The sequence below is a fragment of the Chanodichthys erythropterus genome, chromosome 16 (assembly GCF_024489055.1).
Source record: "Chanodichthys erythropterus isolate Z2021 chromosome 16, ASM2448905v1, whole genome shotgun sequence".
NCBI classification, from domain to species: domain Eukaryota; kingdom Metazoa; phylum Chordata; class Actinopteri; order Cypriniformes; family Xenocyprididae; genus Chanodichthys; species Chanodichthys erythropterus.
The window spans coordinates 30,939,909-30,955,871 of record NC_090236.1 but is presented as its reverse complement, the minus strand read 5'-3'; the positions used below and the strand labels follow the sequence as shown (position 1 = coordinate 30,955,871).

The following is a 15,963-nucleotide window of genomic DNA, read 5'->3' as shown; positions in this document are numbered from 1 at the left end:
CAAATTGAATTGAATGGCCCCTTTGTATTGTCCTCTTGTTGTTGCTGTGGAGAATATTTTGTGTGCTTATTCATCAAGCCTGAAAACTCCATAAATCAAATGTCCTTCAGCTTCAGTCAATAAGACTCCCACGTTGCTTGCTTTGTTGCTTGCTTTGTCAGTGAGATTCTGTTGTACAGGATGAAATCAGGTTTAAAGTTTTGTATTTGTATCATTGGTATTAGTCTCACTACTTTTAGTGTGAGCGGGTCACTGGAGATCTCTACCAGGAGGGCCCGTGACAACTGGACCATCTCATGTTGTCTTACATGCAAGCAAGTGTTGATAAATTATTAGAAAACTGACAAAATATAGAAATTTGCATATTCAATATTTTTACATATTCATATTTCCCTAGCCACTTTGTATTTATAGCTGTCTCATAGTGTGCGGACCCCACCACCACCACCACAAAACCCCTATATATAGTTTTTCTAAATTGCTAACACACAATTCATGAAACAATTCACCATTTTCAAAGTCCCTTTTCAGACAAGCCATTTCACATGCAAGTGCAGCTCCTATGTCTTTGGAGTGGGGAAGCATCATATTCTCCAAAGCAATTTAATTCAGGCTAGATCAAGCTAATGCGCATGCGCAGTCCTAAGTGCACGTCTATATAGAAAACGCGCTTCTGACGTTTCTATTCGGTTGTTAAGTCTGACGTCACATGGCAGCGCTTCCGGGTCCTAAGGCTCTATCTCATACCACAAGAAAACAACAAATGGTGCTAATATACACACATGATGTGGTGTAATACTACAAAAAAATTACAATCATAACCTTTATCTCCACACCAAAATTACAGATGGCCAGACAGTGATTCATCTTTTATAAATCATTAAAATATTAATGTCTGTGATGCTGTGAGCACGGAGACTGTTGTGTAGACTGTATTTAAAGTATTTAAAATGTTTAACTTTTTAAAATGATTGATGTTTAATATGAATAAATAGCGCTCATAAACGGCCATCGATGGCATTCTCAAGTGAAATGAGTCGAGGCTTGGACCCGGAAACCGCATTCCTTATGTCATGACTTAACAAGCGGATAGGAGCTTCTAACAGCAGCTGCAGTGATGCAATGACTTTACCAGTCGGCGATTGGCTCTTATTTAGAAGGCGGGACTTATTCCGCCATATTGCGCGTTGGTCTTTCTCCCACTCATAATAATACAAGTGCACCACTGCCTAGAGAACACTAGTGGGATCAATTTATAATGATGTTACAAAAACGTCCTTTTGGCAATTAAGAATAATTTGACAGCTCAATGTCTATTACAGTATACAACATTAATATAAGGGTGCAAGATACAGTGAAATTCAACAATAAGCTTTAAAGGGATAGTTCACCCACAAAATGAAAATTCTGTTATCATTTTTTCCCCCTAAAGTTGTTCCAAACCTGTATAAATTTGTTTTCTGTACACAAAGTAACATAGTTATTTAGAAGAATGTTTGTAACCAAGCAGATCTCGCCCAACGGTATCGACTACAATAGTTTTTTTCCTACTACGGTAGTCAATGGGGGGGCGAAATCTGCTTGGTAAGAAATTTATACAGGTTTGAAACAACTTGAGTGGAAGTAAATGATTACAGAGTTTTCATTTTTGATTTAATTTTTGTGTGAACTATATGGTATTGCTGACCATATTTGCAATACTAGAGCAGTTTCTCCTCTACTAGTTAGTCGTCTCTCAGTTCTGCAAAAATACCAAATGTAAGAAGTACTTGGCTTGACAAACAAGCTGCTCAAGGCCATAATATAAGCCGGAAGTCAAATAACACAAGGCTCAAGTATCTAATCAGGGTTTGCATGAATCTTGATTGGTCTCACAATTCAGGGTTATTTTACTTTGTGCACTTTTTGTTCTGCTGTTCACTTCAACAGACATATACTTAAAGTGATGATGTTACTAACTGGTGTTCGATTTCAATTGCATAACAATACGGATACAAAACACTGCACTATTAATTGCAGCAAGCTGAAAGTCACAGAATCAGGAGAAGCACCGTGGGCTAAAGAGAGCACTTTCAGCCCATGACCCACTTGTTTAATGAAACATGGGTCTTTTCACATAGCACCCCATTTTGAAAAAACATAATACTGGCCTAGTTCTTCAACTAACTGTCTGATACTCTGATAAAAAAAAAAAAAAAAAAAAAATACAAATCTCTGATTAACTGATGTGCAAAATGCCTCTGCAGCAACATTGGAAATGTCACATGAAGTTGTCTTATTGTCTCTAGTCGGACCGAACCTAGGCACAGCGTCAAACATCTGCTGCTCTGAGTGAGGCCTTTGATTCTGTACTAGACGTTCACTGTCGAGCCCTATCCTGTAGCTTGGAGTTGTCTTGCTAAACGCTGTCTGTCGAGCACAGCAAGGAAGTATTAAGCCAAAGCTGTTTGACTGTTTCCCTGCCAGATTAGTCCACCAGTCTCCTGTGAGCTCGGACTGCGCTGGCACTGTGTACGCGTCTACAATGTGTGCCTCGAGGAGAGATAATGCTCTGTTGGCATGTGGTGTAAATAAGTTGTATTGAGGAGACAATGTGTTTGACAGCTCTAATCCTCACTATAGTAAAATGGCAAGCAAGAGATTCTGGCCATACAGTTGGCAATGTGAAAATACTATTATTAGAATTCAGTTCGTAAAGTATGTACATTATTTCAGTATTTGCTATATGTAGCAACAAGCTTTTTGTCTGTTCCTGCAGCTCAATTGGTAGAGTGAATGTTAGCATCATTATGGGAATGGGTAAAGCGTGTACCTTAATTGCAATGTAATCTGCTTTGAATAAAAGCATCTTCCTAAATGTAAAAAGAAAATGCATGAATGAATGTCTAGTATCACATACCCACTTTGCTTGGAATTGCACATGAAAAGAAAAGAAAATATTGAAAGGCTTTTCCGTTGAGACTGTGCTGAAATACATTATATTTATCTTAACCCTCTAGCTGCAGAGGATAAACTGATGGAAAGAAAAATAGTGGGCTGAATTCACTAAACAGTTTTTTTTTTTTGTGCAGTATTTGAGTGCAAAAATCTGCTGCCACTAGCAATCTACTTTAACTAGGCTTTTAAGTGAGCTGAAATAATGGTGCGTGTGTAAATTAAGTCATTATTGTTCTTTATACCCAGGCATGCAGCGCAGAAGAGTGCACTTTAAGCATTATAAAAGGCTGATTCTGGTACCTGGATCACAGTGTTGATAAAGTATACTAGAGTGTGGTAGTGTGCTGGACTTTTCAACCTTTAGGCTAAAGGCCCCTATATACTTCAAACGAAATTGAAGAACAAACTGATGTGACGTCATTTCAAACAAAATCAAGCCAAAACAAAGTTCGTTTTGGGAGTTAAAAACGGCTTGCCCAAGCGAACTCTCAGGAAAAGTTTGCTCCAGCTGCAAAACTTCTTCGTACTACCATTGGTCCGTGAAGATAATGTAATAGGAGGTGTATGCTTCTTTCACGTGAAACTCTTTTCTGACTCATTTGGTCTGTTGAGTCCATTGAGGTAAGATCTCAGCGGGTGAAAACATGAATACACTAGATAGCCACTTTATAGTAAAAAAGAAGTTGTGCTTCTGATGAAATGAGGCACTGGCTGAATCCTATGAATTGACCCTTTGCAGGGAGTTTGATTGACAAGCGATCTAACCAATCAGAACGCAGAATCTGCCTTTTTGTCCGACAAAGGAGTTCGAAGATTAACCTCGGTGGAGTTAAACTCAAAAAATTGTGTTAAACTATGACAAAAATGGTTTTGCAACTTATTTTAATATCGTGATAATACCGTATACCGTGATAAAAGCTTCATCAATTAATCGCAACCTGAAAATTTGATACCGTCACATGCCTAGTGTCCAACTCTGGTTTGAACAATGTAAGGCCGAACACCGTTACTTACAATTGTCATTTTGTCTGCGTGAGATTCTCCAGTTTTGTTGTTGTTGTGCAACCGAAGTGCGAGCTGTTAAAGCTCCGCCCTCTTCTGGAAAGTGCTGGGAGCAGCAGCTTATTTGCATTTAAAGGGACACACACACAAACACAGCATGTTTCTGCTCACACCCGAATAGGGGCAAATTTGACAAGCTATAATAAATGATCTGTGGGGTATTTTGAGCTGAATCTTCACATACACATTCTGGGGACACCAGAGACTTATATTACATCTTGTAAAACGTCTCGGTTACAAAGGTAACCCTCGTTCCCTGAAGGAGGGAACGGAGACGTACGTCGGACAGACCGACGAATAGGAATCTCGCTAGAGAGGCCAATCTACTTCGAGTGTAACTAAACGAGCCAATGCACATTGGCATGCAATCATATGCATCAGCTGCTCGCCTCGCAGCGCGGGTATATAATGAGCAGCAGGTGCGTTGCATCTTCAGGTTTTCGCTGAGGAGCCGAACCGGATAGGCGGCAGCATCAGCGGGGTACAGCGACTGTGGCGACGGGACGTACGTCTCCGTTCCCTCCTTCAGGGAACGAGGGTTACCTTTGTAACCGAGACGTTCCCATTCAGTCGGTCACGTTCGACGTACGTCGGACAGACCGACGAATAGGAATCCCTACCAAAGCGCCACAGGAGCTGCCCCCTTCCAGCGCTCTGTTGCAAGCCACCTGAACCCCCTTGCCTGAGGATGGTGGGACAGGGCTAACACAGAGAGAGTCGATCACTGCTGTTCCCCAAAACCCATTCAGTGAGACTATTGGATAACGCTGGGAAAGCGTACCCTTCGCTGGGAAAGGAACGCTGCGGAAGCCACATCCTTCCCCGAAGGAGTTATGTGGAGAAGTACATATGGACTAACCCTGTAGGGCTGTGCTACATATGGAAGAGCTGGGGTGACTCCAACCCGATGAAGGGTAGGTTCTCCCAGAGGGAAAGACACGGGCTTCGTTTAGGAGCAACCGTGGAACCAACCATATGGGATCCCCGTAGGGTCACACCTATGGAACCCAGCCTAAACCCGGTTCTCAAGGATACAACGGAGTATAGGCCTGGCGCCAGACGACTCCGCCACGTCGGCTGCCGAAGGGATATTGGAGGACTCGACAGGGTCTGCCTTGTAGGGACTCTCTGGAGAAAAGAAGCGCATGTAGCGCAGCAAGCCGACACTAAGCCGGGGCCTCTCCGTGCCTCTGACCTGTGGCGAGAACATGGGAGGAGACCGGCTCGACACGAAGGCTATAGTATCTAGCGAACGTGTTAGGTGTCGCCCAGCCCGCAGCTCTACAAATGTCTGTCAGCGAGGCGCCACGAGCCAGCGCCCAGGAGGATGCGACACCTCTCGTGGAGTGAGCATGCAACCTGAGCGGGCAGGGCACACCCTGAGCTTGGTAAGCCAGGGCGATGGCATCCACTATCCAGTGGGCCATCCTCTGCTTGGAGACAGCCTTTCCCTTCTGCTGGCCTCCATAACAGACAAGAGCTGGTCTGAGGTCCTGAGGCTTTAGGTTCTGTCTATGTACAGTCGCAAAGCGCGGACTGGACAGAGTAAAGCCAGGGCTGGGTCTGCCTCCTCCGAGGGCAGCGCTTGCAGGCTCACCACCTGGTCCCTGAAGGGAGTGGTAGGAACCTTGGGCACATAGCCAGGCCGGGGTCTTAGTACCACGTGGCTATCACCCGGCCCGAACTCCAGGCACGATTCGTCGACCGAAAATGACTGCAGGTCCCCTACCCTCTTGATGGAGTCCAATGCCACCAGCAGCAAAGTCTTCATAGACAGAATCTTTAAGTCTGCTGACAGCAAAGGCTCAAAGGGAGCAATCTGAAGTGCTCTCAGCACCAGAGTGAGGTCCCAAGAGGGTATGGAGAGGGGACGAGAAGGATTTAACCGTCTCGCCCCCTAAGGAACCTGATGACCAGGACGTGCTGACCAACAGATTTGCCATCTAAGTGGTCGTGGTAAGCGGATATAGCAGCAGTATGGACTTTTGAGGGTGGAGGGGGGACAGCCTACACTCCAACCCTACTGCAAGAAGGAAAGCACGACTCTGATCGAGCATCTTCGGGGGTCTTCCCGGCGAGAAGGGCACCACTCGACGAACAGGTTCCACTTTGGAGGCGTAAGCACGTCTCGTAGACAGTGCACGTGCCGAAGTGATGGTGTTAAGTACCTCAGGGGGTAAGTCACCTAGAACCTCCGCATCCCGTCCAAGGGACCAGACATGGAGTTTCCAGAGGTCTGGACGCGGGTGCCAAAGAGTGCCCAGTCTCTGAGAAAGAAGGTCTTTCCTCAGAGGGATGGGCCAGGGAGGGGCTGTCGCGAGGAGTGAGAGTTCTGGGAACCAGGTCCGGTTGGGCCAGTAAGGCGCAACTAACAAGACCTGCTCCTCGTCCTCCCTGACTTTGCACAGGGTCTGTGCAAGTAGGCTCACTGGGGGAAACGCATATTTGCGCAGGCCCCGGGGCCAGCTGTGAGCCAGTGCATCTGTCCCGAGTGTCCCCTCGGTCAGAGAGTAAAACAACTGGCAGTGGGAGGTTTCTGGTGAGGCAAACAGGTCTACCTGAGCCTTTCCGAATTCTCTCCAGATCAGCTGAACCACCTGGGGGTGGAGTCGCCACTCTCCTGGCAGCGCAGCTCATGATAGCTCGTCGGCCACACGGTTGAGCACACCGGAGACATGAATGGCGCGAAGCGACCTCAGATGCTTCCGACTCCACAGGAGGAGATGGCGGGGCGAGTTGTGACATGCGACGGGAGCGTAGACCACCTTGACGGTTGATGTTCGCAACGGTCGCAGTGTTGTCCATACGGACCAGTACATGCTTGCCCTGAAGCAGGCCTTTGAGGCGGCTCAGAGCAAGGCGTACTGCCAGCAACTCGAGGCAATTGATGTGCCAATGCAGATGGGGTCCCGTCCAAACCCCTGAGACTGCATGCCCGTATTACGTGGCACCCCAGCCGGTGGCAGAAGCATCTGTGAACACCACAGCATGCCGGGACACCTGTTCTAGGGGCACTCCTGCCCGAAGAAACAAGGGGTCCGACCACGGACTGAAGGTTCGGCGGCACTCCTGAGTGATTGGCACCCGGAATGTGCCGCGCTGCCACGCCCATCTCGGGACTCGGCCGTGAAGCCAGTGCTGAAGCGGTCTCATATGAAGCAGACCGAGCGGTGTTACAGCCGCAGCAGCCGCCATATGCCCCAGGAGCCTCTGAAAGAACTTCAGTGGGACCGCTGTCCTGCCATTGAATGTATCCAGGCAGTTCAACACTGACCGAGCACGTTCCTCTGTGAGGCGTGCTATCTGCTCGACCGAATCCAACTCCATACCGAGAAAAGAGATCCTCTGCACCGGGGCGAGTTTGCTCTTTTCCCAGTTGACCTGAAGCCCCAACTGGCTGAGGTGTCTGAGCACCAAATCCCTGTGTTTGCACAACTGATCCCGGGACTGTGCTAGAATGAGCCAGTCGTCGAGATAGTTGAGAATGCGAACACCCCGTTCTCTCATGGGAACAAGGGCTCCCTCCACGACTTTCGTGAAGACGGGGAGACAGGGCCAGCCCGAAGGGTAGGACTCTGTACTGATATGCTCGACCTTCGAACGCGAATCTCAGGAATGGCCTGTGTCGCGGAAGAATTGAAACATGGAAGTACGCGTCCTTCAGGTCAATCGCTGCAAACCAATCTCGGGGACGGATGCACTCGAAAATGCGTTTCTGCGTGAGCATTTTGAATGGTAGTTTGTGGAGGCTCCGATTCAAAACTCGCAGGTCCAAGATCGGTCGTAACCCGCCGCTTTTCCTGGGTACAATGAAGTAGGGGCTGTAGAACCCCGACCTCAAATCGGCTGGAGGGACCGGCTCTATCGCGTCCTTCGCCAGTAGGACTGCGATCTCCGCACGCAGGACAGGGGCATCGGCATCTTTCACTGTAGTGAAGAGGACGTCCCTGAACTTGGGGGGGAGCCGGGCGAACTGAATCGCAAAGCCGACCCTGATGGTCCGAAGGAGCCAGCGAGACGGACTGGGGAGCGCTAACCCGGCTCGCAGAGACCGTACAAGCAGGACCAAAGGGACCACCGGTGTACCCGCAGCAGGGCAGCGAGGTGGAACACAGGGACACAGCTCGGGGGGCTCTCTTTGTGAGGGCGGCCCCGAAGCGGCGTCACAGTGTGCTAGGCAACACTTACCTGGCTCCACGGATGGACAGAGGGAGCAGTCGAGGCTTTGGCTGCCCGCTGCTCGCTGCTGTCCGCTGGCGACAGAAGAGGGGGATGAGAGTGGTGAGGTTTTCTCCTCCCACTGCTCTCCAAACCCTCTTCAGACCTGGAAATGGAGGAACTGCTCTTTAAAATTTGGGTACCGCTGCCTCTTGGGTCAGTGGCGGAACAGAAACAAACCCAATAAAGGATTTACCACCTGGCCCTCCTCCAGGGGTGGAAGAGCAGCCCCACCCATCTCTGGGTCGCCCGTCTCAGGGTGATTCTCACCAACCAGTTAAACAGCTGCAGAGACGGGGAGGCGTCATCTCCCCGCAATGGATACAGCAGAGCCTGCTGGGCCGGAGTTTCTTGCAGGGGACGACACCCTTGGCGACGAGCAGACTGAGGGGCGGCCCAAGAGGAACTCAATGGTTTGTCATGGGAAGCTCCCCTATCCGCTACTAACTGAGGAGAACCGCTGGGCTCAGTCCTCGACAGTGTCACCGAAAGGCCACCTCGTAAGATGGGAGCATTGAGAAAGCATTTAGCTTGACAACCTCTCACACCTCACAAGGTAAGCCAGGGGGCACTTCTGGACCACGGAGGTGGACATCGTCTGGCTGAGGGCCTGCGCCGTGACTTTGATCACGGTTAGTCAACAAGCGCAGCTCAACCCCAGCACAGAACTACCCTCATGCAAAGAGTGCCTTGGCCTCACATGCAGGGTGGGTGTGGTCTGTGTACAGCCACCCCATCCAAGAGGGTAGTGAGAGAGGAAAAACTTATGCAGATTCTGGCACCTTTGGCATTCCATATTTATGGCACCAATATACCCCCATACTGCCAAGTTTTCCATGCACATCTGGAAGACCCAGGAAAGCATGGCTGTAAACCCTGAATCTGAGTCAGCATAAGCACACACCATTACAGTGGGCAGCGTCACCCTCATTTCCAGAGCATAACAGCACTCTCTCCGATGCTGCAATCGACGTCTGTCCCTCAGCTGGAGCTCTGAATGAAATGCTAGGTTCCCCTATGAAAAGGACCAGCAATTCAATCCAGAAACTGCACAGCTTGCAATGCGCTAGAGAGGGAGGGGCCCTAGGGGGTTGGTTCCCCGAAGGAACCCCTCAACCTCATGTCACCCAAGCCATATCAGCAAAGTAGACCTCTTCTGGTGCACCAGAGAGGGCGCTACAATGGAGATTACGCAAGGGAACCGCGCATCTAGAGCGCCGAGCGGCGCTGGGTTGCCGTGACAACCCGCGCTGCAGCCCGGCAGCTCGACGGCACACGACACGCAGAGGAGCGAGAGGTTTGCTCTCGCTGATCTCCGCGGTCTCCCAGAGTGTCGGGCAGAGCCGCGGCTGTGCTTTTACACACAAGCGAGCTGGCCAACAACAGAGGGGACTCAAGCTTCCCGGAGAAAGAAGAGTCGCGACCGGCGTGTCGACGTGATCATGTTCTCATATGAAAACATGAACACCCACGAACATAATTTCAGCACGCGCCCAGACATGCGAAACTGTGATCGTGGCCGTCAGTGAGGACAGGAACGATCGCATCCAGAAACACAAGTAAGATGTCGTCTTTAAAAGACGCGAATCTACTTGTGTAAGCTCTTTCAGGGACTTTACTCTTTTAGAAGTGCTGAAGCACGCAGGGGAACGGCCACCGCAACACAGACAGGGATTGTGTGCAGCCTGTCATGTGCTTTCTCTCTCTTTGAAGGCGCTCACTCTTACCAGCCGTAAAAACGGCTTTTCAGCGCTCAAAAGCGCACCGTACCGGCCGTGAGAACAGCCTTCTGACGCTGTCAAACAGCTATTTGCTCAAAAACGGCAAACGAAACAGAAAAAGAGAGGACGTCGACCCCGCTGCTGTGCTGTTCGCCCGCACTCGGAAAAAAAGAGAAGTTCAACCAAAAGCTTGACTCGTCTTCTAGCAGACACTCGCTTGTAGAGAACAGGAACAAACACCGTTCGGCTCCGAAGCGAAAAGCTGAAGATGCAACGCACCTGCTGCTCATTATATACCCGCGCTGCGAGGCGAGCAGCTGATGCATATGATTGCATGCCAATGTGCATTGGCTCGTTTAGTTACACTCGAAGTAGATTGGCCTCTCTAGCGAGATTCCTATTCGTCGGTCTGTCCGACGTACGTCGAACGTGACCGACTGAATGGGAAGGGGCATTATAGGTCCCCTTTAATGATAACTAATGTAGTTAACTAATGTTAATAAATTACACCTTATTGTAAAGTGTTACCATCTTTCAGGATTTTCTGTTTTTTTCAACACGTAGTCATTGAAATTCATCCTGTTGAACCCGTCTAGAAGGGACAGGATTGAGGACGCTGGCAGTAAGAAACCTTCCCATCTGCCTGTGCACCCGGGGTGTCTGTGCTCAGACAATCCCTCTCCATTCTTACAGGATATTAAGCATATTAAGGGAGTCTGATGCACTGGCTGACTCACGCTAAGTGTCTCCCCATACAGTACAGGGAATACAGAGCGTATTGATTTAGCAGGCAATCTGTCAGGCTTAAGAGGTGATGAAAGCTTCTTCTCCTGCCCAAGTTCAGTTATAAGCCTGGACTGTTTGACTTTAGCCTAACCGTGTAGACTTAAACCCAGTCTGGTGACTGAGAGACAAGGATACGGTCTGCATCTCAATTACTGGGGTGACCCAGCAATTATTGCACTGAAGGTAACTTTCAGTAAACCAGGTTATGCTAAATTACATGTGATGAATGCTTTCATTCTCATTAGCTTCGTAAAATTACACTTTGGAAGAGATTTATAATATTGTATAACACATTTTGATTCAGATATAAGTACATTTCTGAAAAAGACATGTAAATAGCAATACTATAGCATTTATCATAGTATTTTCATAAGTTCTTTTTTTAATATCTAATGCTAATGTTTTCGATCTTAATGTGATTTCTAGTGTATTTTTACACAAAGGAAGAAGAGGAAATTGTCTTTTGACAACATTACATGGCTGTCAATGCCAGTGGAAGTGTCACCGCTAGACAGCAACACATACTCGATCTGCCTTGTGACAAATTGGCATACTGCTGCCTAGCTTAACTAAACCGACCTAGCATAGCGCAGATCTTAACCACTGAGCTCTCTACATGTGACATCACTCATGCTGTCAGCCTAATGACCTACCACATCCTCAGATGCACTTGAAATAACATTTTGTCCTTTTAAAAAGCAGACTTACAATAGGAAGTGTGATCCTGTAATTGCTCAGGCTAACTGCTGTTGTCTTTTTGTTCCTTCATTCCTTTTAGCAGTGAGAATGTAGAGTGATTCAGTTATGTTTTTAAATCTAAATCAGTCTGGAAACTCCTTTTGAAACACTTAAAAAAATTATCAATGCAGTGACTTTACCTTAATTTACCATAGTAATTGAATAGTACCCATAGTGTAACTTTGGTATTTGTCATCACTGATTCAAAACCATGAATTGCTTAAAGGTGCCATCGAATTTTTTACAAAATGTAATATAAGTCTAAGGTGTGCCCTGAATGTGTCTGTGAAGTTTCAGCTCAAAATACCCCATAGATTTTCTTTTATTAATTTTTTTTTAACTGCCAATTTTGGGGCATCATTAAATATGAGCCGATTTATGCTGCTGCCCCTTTAAATCTCGTGCTCTCCGCCCACTGAGCTCGCGCTTGCCTTAAACAGTGCATAAACAAAGTTTACACAGCTAATATAACCCTCAAAATGGATCTTTACAAAGTGTTCGTCATGCATGCGTCGGATTATGTGAGTATTGTATTTGGATGTTTACATTTGATTCTGAATGAGTGTGAGGCTATGCTCTGTGGCTAATGGCTAATGCTACACTGTTGGAGAGATTTATAAAGAATGAAGTTGTGTTTATGAATTATACAGACTGTAAGTGTTTAAAAAATGAAAATAACGACGGCTCTTGTCTCCGTGAATAGAGTAATAAACGATGGTAACTTTAACCACATTTAACAGTACATTAGCAACATGCTAACGAAACATTTAGAAAGACAATTTACAAATATCACTAAAAATATCATGTTATCATGAATCATGTCAATTATTATTGCTCCATCTGCCATTTTTCGCTGTTGTTCTTGCTTGCTTACCTAGTCTGATGATTCGGCTGTGCTGCTCCAGATGTTAATGCCTGCCCTTGTCTAATGCCTTTCATAATGTTGGGAACATGGGCTGGCATATGCAAATATTGTGGGCGTACACCCCGAATGTTACGTAACAGTCTGTGTTATGTTGAGATTCGCCTGTTCTTCAGAGGTCATTTAAACAAATGAGATTTATATAAGAAGGAGGAAACAATGGAGTTTGAGACTCACTGTATGCCATTTCCATGTTGTAACTCTTGTTATTTAACTATGCCAAGATAAATTCAATTTTTAATTCGAGGGCACCTTTAATACTAATTTGATTGCTTAGTATTAACAACAACAACAACAACAAAAACATTTATTTAACAAGAATGCATTAAATTGCATAAAAGTGATCAAAAGAGACAGGGTTGCAAAAGATTTCTGTTTCAAATAAATGCTGTTCTTTTGAACTTTCAATCAATCAAAGCATCCTGAAAAAAAGTGTCATTTTTCCATAAAAATATTAAGCAGCACAACTGTTTTCTACATTGATAATAATAAGAAATGTCATTTTGTACACCAAATGAGTATATTAGAATGATTTCCAAAGGAACATGTTACAATGAAGATTGGAGTAATGATGCTGAAAAATTCAACAAATTTTACATTTTAAAAATATATTAAAATATAAAACAGTTATTTTGAATTGTAATAATATTTCACTTGATTGACATTAATTCTTTTTTGTTCACCAGCCACTGTGGCTAGTGGTTTTCCAAAGTTACTAGCCACTAGGCATTTTCACTGGACACCAGTATCATGCAGAAAAACTGCACATAGATATTTTTAATAGTATCTCATAATTTGGCAGCAGGTATATTAGGCTGTATTATACTTGTATATATTATACTTGCCAAGACCAGCATTTTGACATTATTTTGTGTATTTGACTGTTTACATGCAATAAGCAGCAAAAAAGTACTGAGAGGCAGCTTTATGTTCGGGTGTGAACAAAATGCAGGAATGAGTAAAATTATGCGCAATACACGTAATCCCACACCGAAATTCAAGCCCTCTAACACCAACGATATTCATCTGGACCAAATGAAAGGAGTGAGCGAGGGGAGACGGGGTTTGTGTGTCAACTTGCTGTCAGAGAAATGAGAGAGCGAGAAAGCACAGCTGGTCTTGTGTATCTTTTTTGCGGAAAATGAGTATTGAAAGTGTTTCAGATATTTCAGTATCAAAGAATCTTTATTTTTGACAACACTATATTGCACTTAGTTTATTATTTCAGATGCCTTTTTAAAAGACTAAAATTGAAAAATTTATATTATATATCAAATTCAACCTGCCAAAGTGGCTAATAGGAGTGACTGCGTTACACGCCACTGCTGAAATGCACCTGCATTTGGCGGGTTGCAGGGTGTTAATGTCAAGCCCTGATGGTATTCCATATACATAAGCACTACATTTTGTAAACAACTTACCACAGTGAGTGTTACTATATTAAAACTACTATAAATTTTCCTGACTCAGTTTCCAGACGAGAGCCATTTTATGCCAGCCGGGGCTGCAGAGGTGTCTGGGGACTCATGTTTATGTTGCTGTGATTTGTAGTGAAAGTATTTTACCTCCATGCCATTCATAGTAATACCCTGTAAAAGAGTGTTTGCCATCACAGAGCAGCAGTACAGCATCTGTGCAGCACCAGCCATTGCTTTCATATCCTCTGACAAAATTCTGCCGTGAGAAAGATGGCCATGATTCAGCACTTCAAGAGGGGCTCTCTCATTACGGGATGCTCTCTCGCACTGGGATTGAAATGTATTCCTCTCTGAGGACTGTGTTACATCTCTCTTGAATTGTAGAGTATTGTATATCATTCCATGAACAATCCAAAACCCACACAGGATTGTTTCTGCTTTTCTCATGTCTTTGCTAAACTGACTTTTCAAGGACTGTAGGAGTGCTTTCGATTGGCAAAATGACATAAATTTCAGCCTATACCTCACAGAAAGATATCATAGGGCTCCAGAGGACTTGAAATATGGTACTTTTATGATACTTTTATAGTATTTCATAGTCATTTTGGAGCTTGACACTGACCTGCTCACATTCTCATTCAATATAAAGAAAGGAGTGGGCAGGATAGTCTTAAATTCACAGTTTGTGTTCTGTGGAAGAAAGAAAGTCTTCTTTTTGGGTGGACTGTCTTTTTAATCTTGAAGCCCTAATGACTACATTGATTAAATAGATTGTTTCTATGTGTCTAGCTGAAATGTTTCATGATAGATTGCTCTCCTTGTTAAGTTTGTTATATATCTCACATACAGTATCAGGACGAACAAGGACTATTTTAGTCTCACTCATCTAGAGTTTAATGATGGGTGGCCTGGCTCTTACGGATGAGTGCCTCTGCTCCGCACTCATTAATACAATCACGTGAAGCCCTTTCACATGCTTTGTCAGACAGCATGGCCTATGCACAGCTCTGAAGACATGGGAAAGTAGTTAGCCCCACCCCCTTGATCAAACGCTTGTGAAAATCACCAGTTAGTTTCATGTTTGTAATCTTACATTTGAATTTCAACATCAGTCTATTTGGGGTGATATTCTTCTTTTTGAACTGTGTTTATTTTACATTTAAATTCCTTCTTCTCTCTATCTTATATATATATATATTTAGCTTGAAATAGCAAGAGGTTCTCTTTTTGATGGCATGTGTCTATCTGTGTGTCACTTGGGAGGCACTCATTGACCCCCAGCAGTTTAGGGCCGGCTCTCTTCTCTCCCTCCCTTTTTCATTCTTTTCACATACGTTAGCAGTGAACAAAAGCCGCTCTGAGCTTTGTTCCAGCTTTTCATAGCACACTTTCACTCTTTCACACCAAAATCTCAACTTTCTTTCTCCTATGACAATCCAAGGCAAACAGGCTGCAACAAACACATACAAAAAACCATTTTGTATTATTGCAGTCTAAGCAGCTAGTTTTTGTAATGTGCACTCCACAGCACAAATTATGAAAATAAATATTTATATTCAAATGATATATACACTCAATTTCATAAAATTTACCCTTATTATGGTTTTGTGGTCCAGGGTCACATATTATATACTTAAAGCAAATATTAATGCCTTATTCTGCATGACCATATTCTATGTTCCTTAATAGTGAATATATATATATATATATATATATATATATATATATATATATATATATATATATATATATATATATATATATAATTGTATTTATATGTTATATATATATATGTCTACTGTCAGTTGAATAAAAAAAGTAACTAACTAATCACATTTTTTTTTTTTTTGTAATTAATCACACCTAACATTAATTAATTGTAATGTATTTTTATATTCTAATGCACTTCACTTATTGGAACTAATTGGATTCAGTCCTGTTAAATGTGTATATAAATGTATTTAATGCAGTTAATGATTTATCTAATTTGACATTGTAATACACATTTGATGGCATTAAAAAAAAAATTTTTTAAATGATAAAAAAATGCAAACATATTTACATATCTGTATTTGTATGATAATATATTTCTGTAGATAGATGCTATAACCAGAATCTGTTTTACTGCGAACAACAAAATCATTTTACTATCCCCAAATCT

At 44.3% G+C, this 15,963-nt stretch overlaps 1 protein-coding gene across 3 annotated transcripts in view; it reads left to right on the top strand.

The window, feature by feature from the left end:
- ctnnd2b (catenin (cadherin-associated protein), delta 2b) overlaps positions 1 to 15,963 on the top strand; it is an 89,644-nt gene that overhangs the window by 7,804 nt on the left and 65,877 nt on the right. The window lies entirely within an intron of this gene.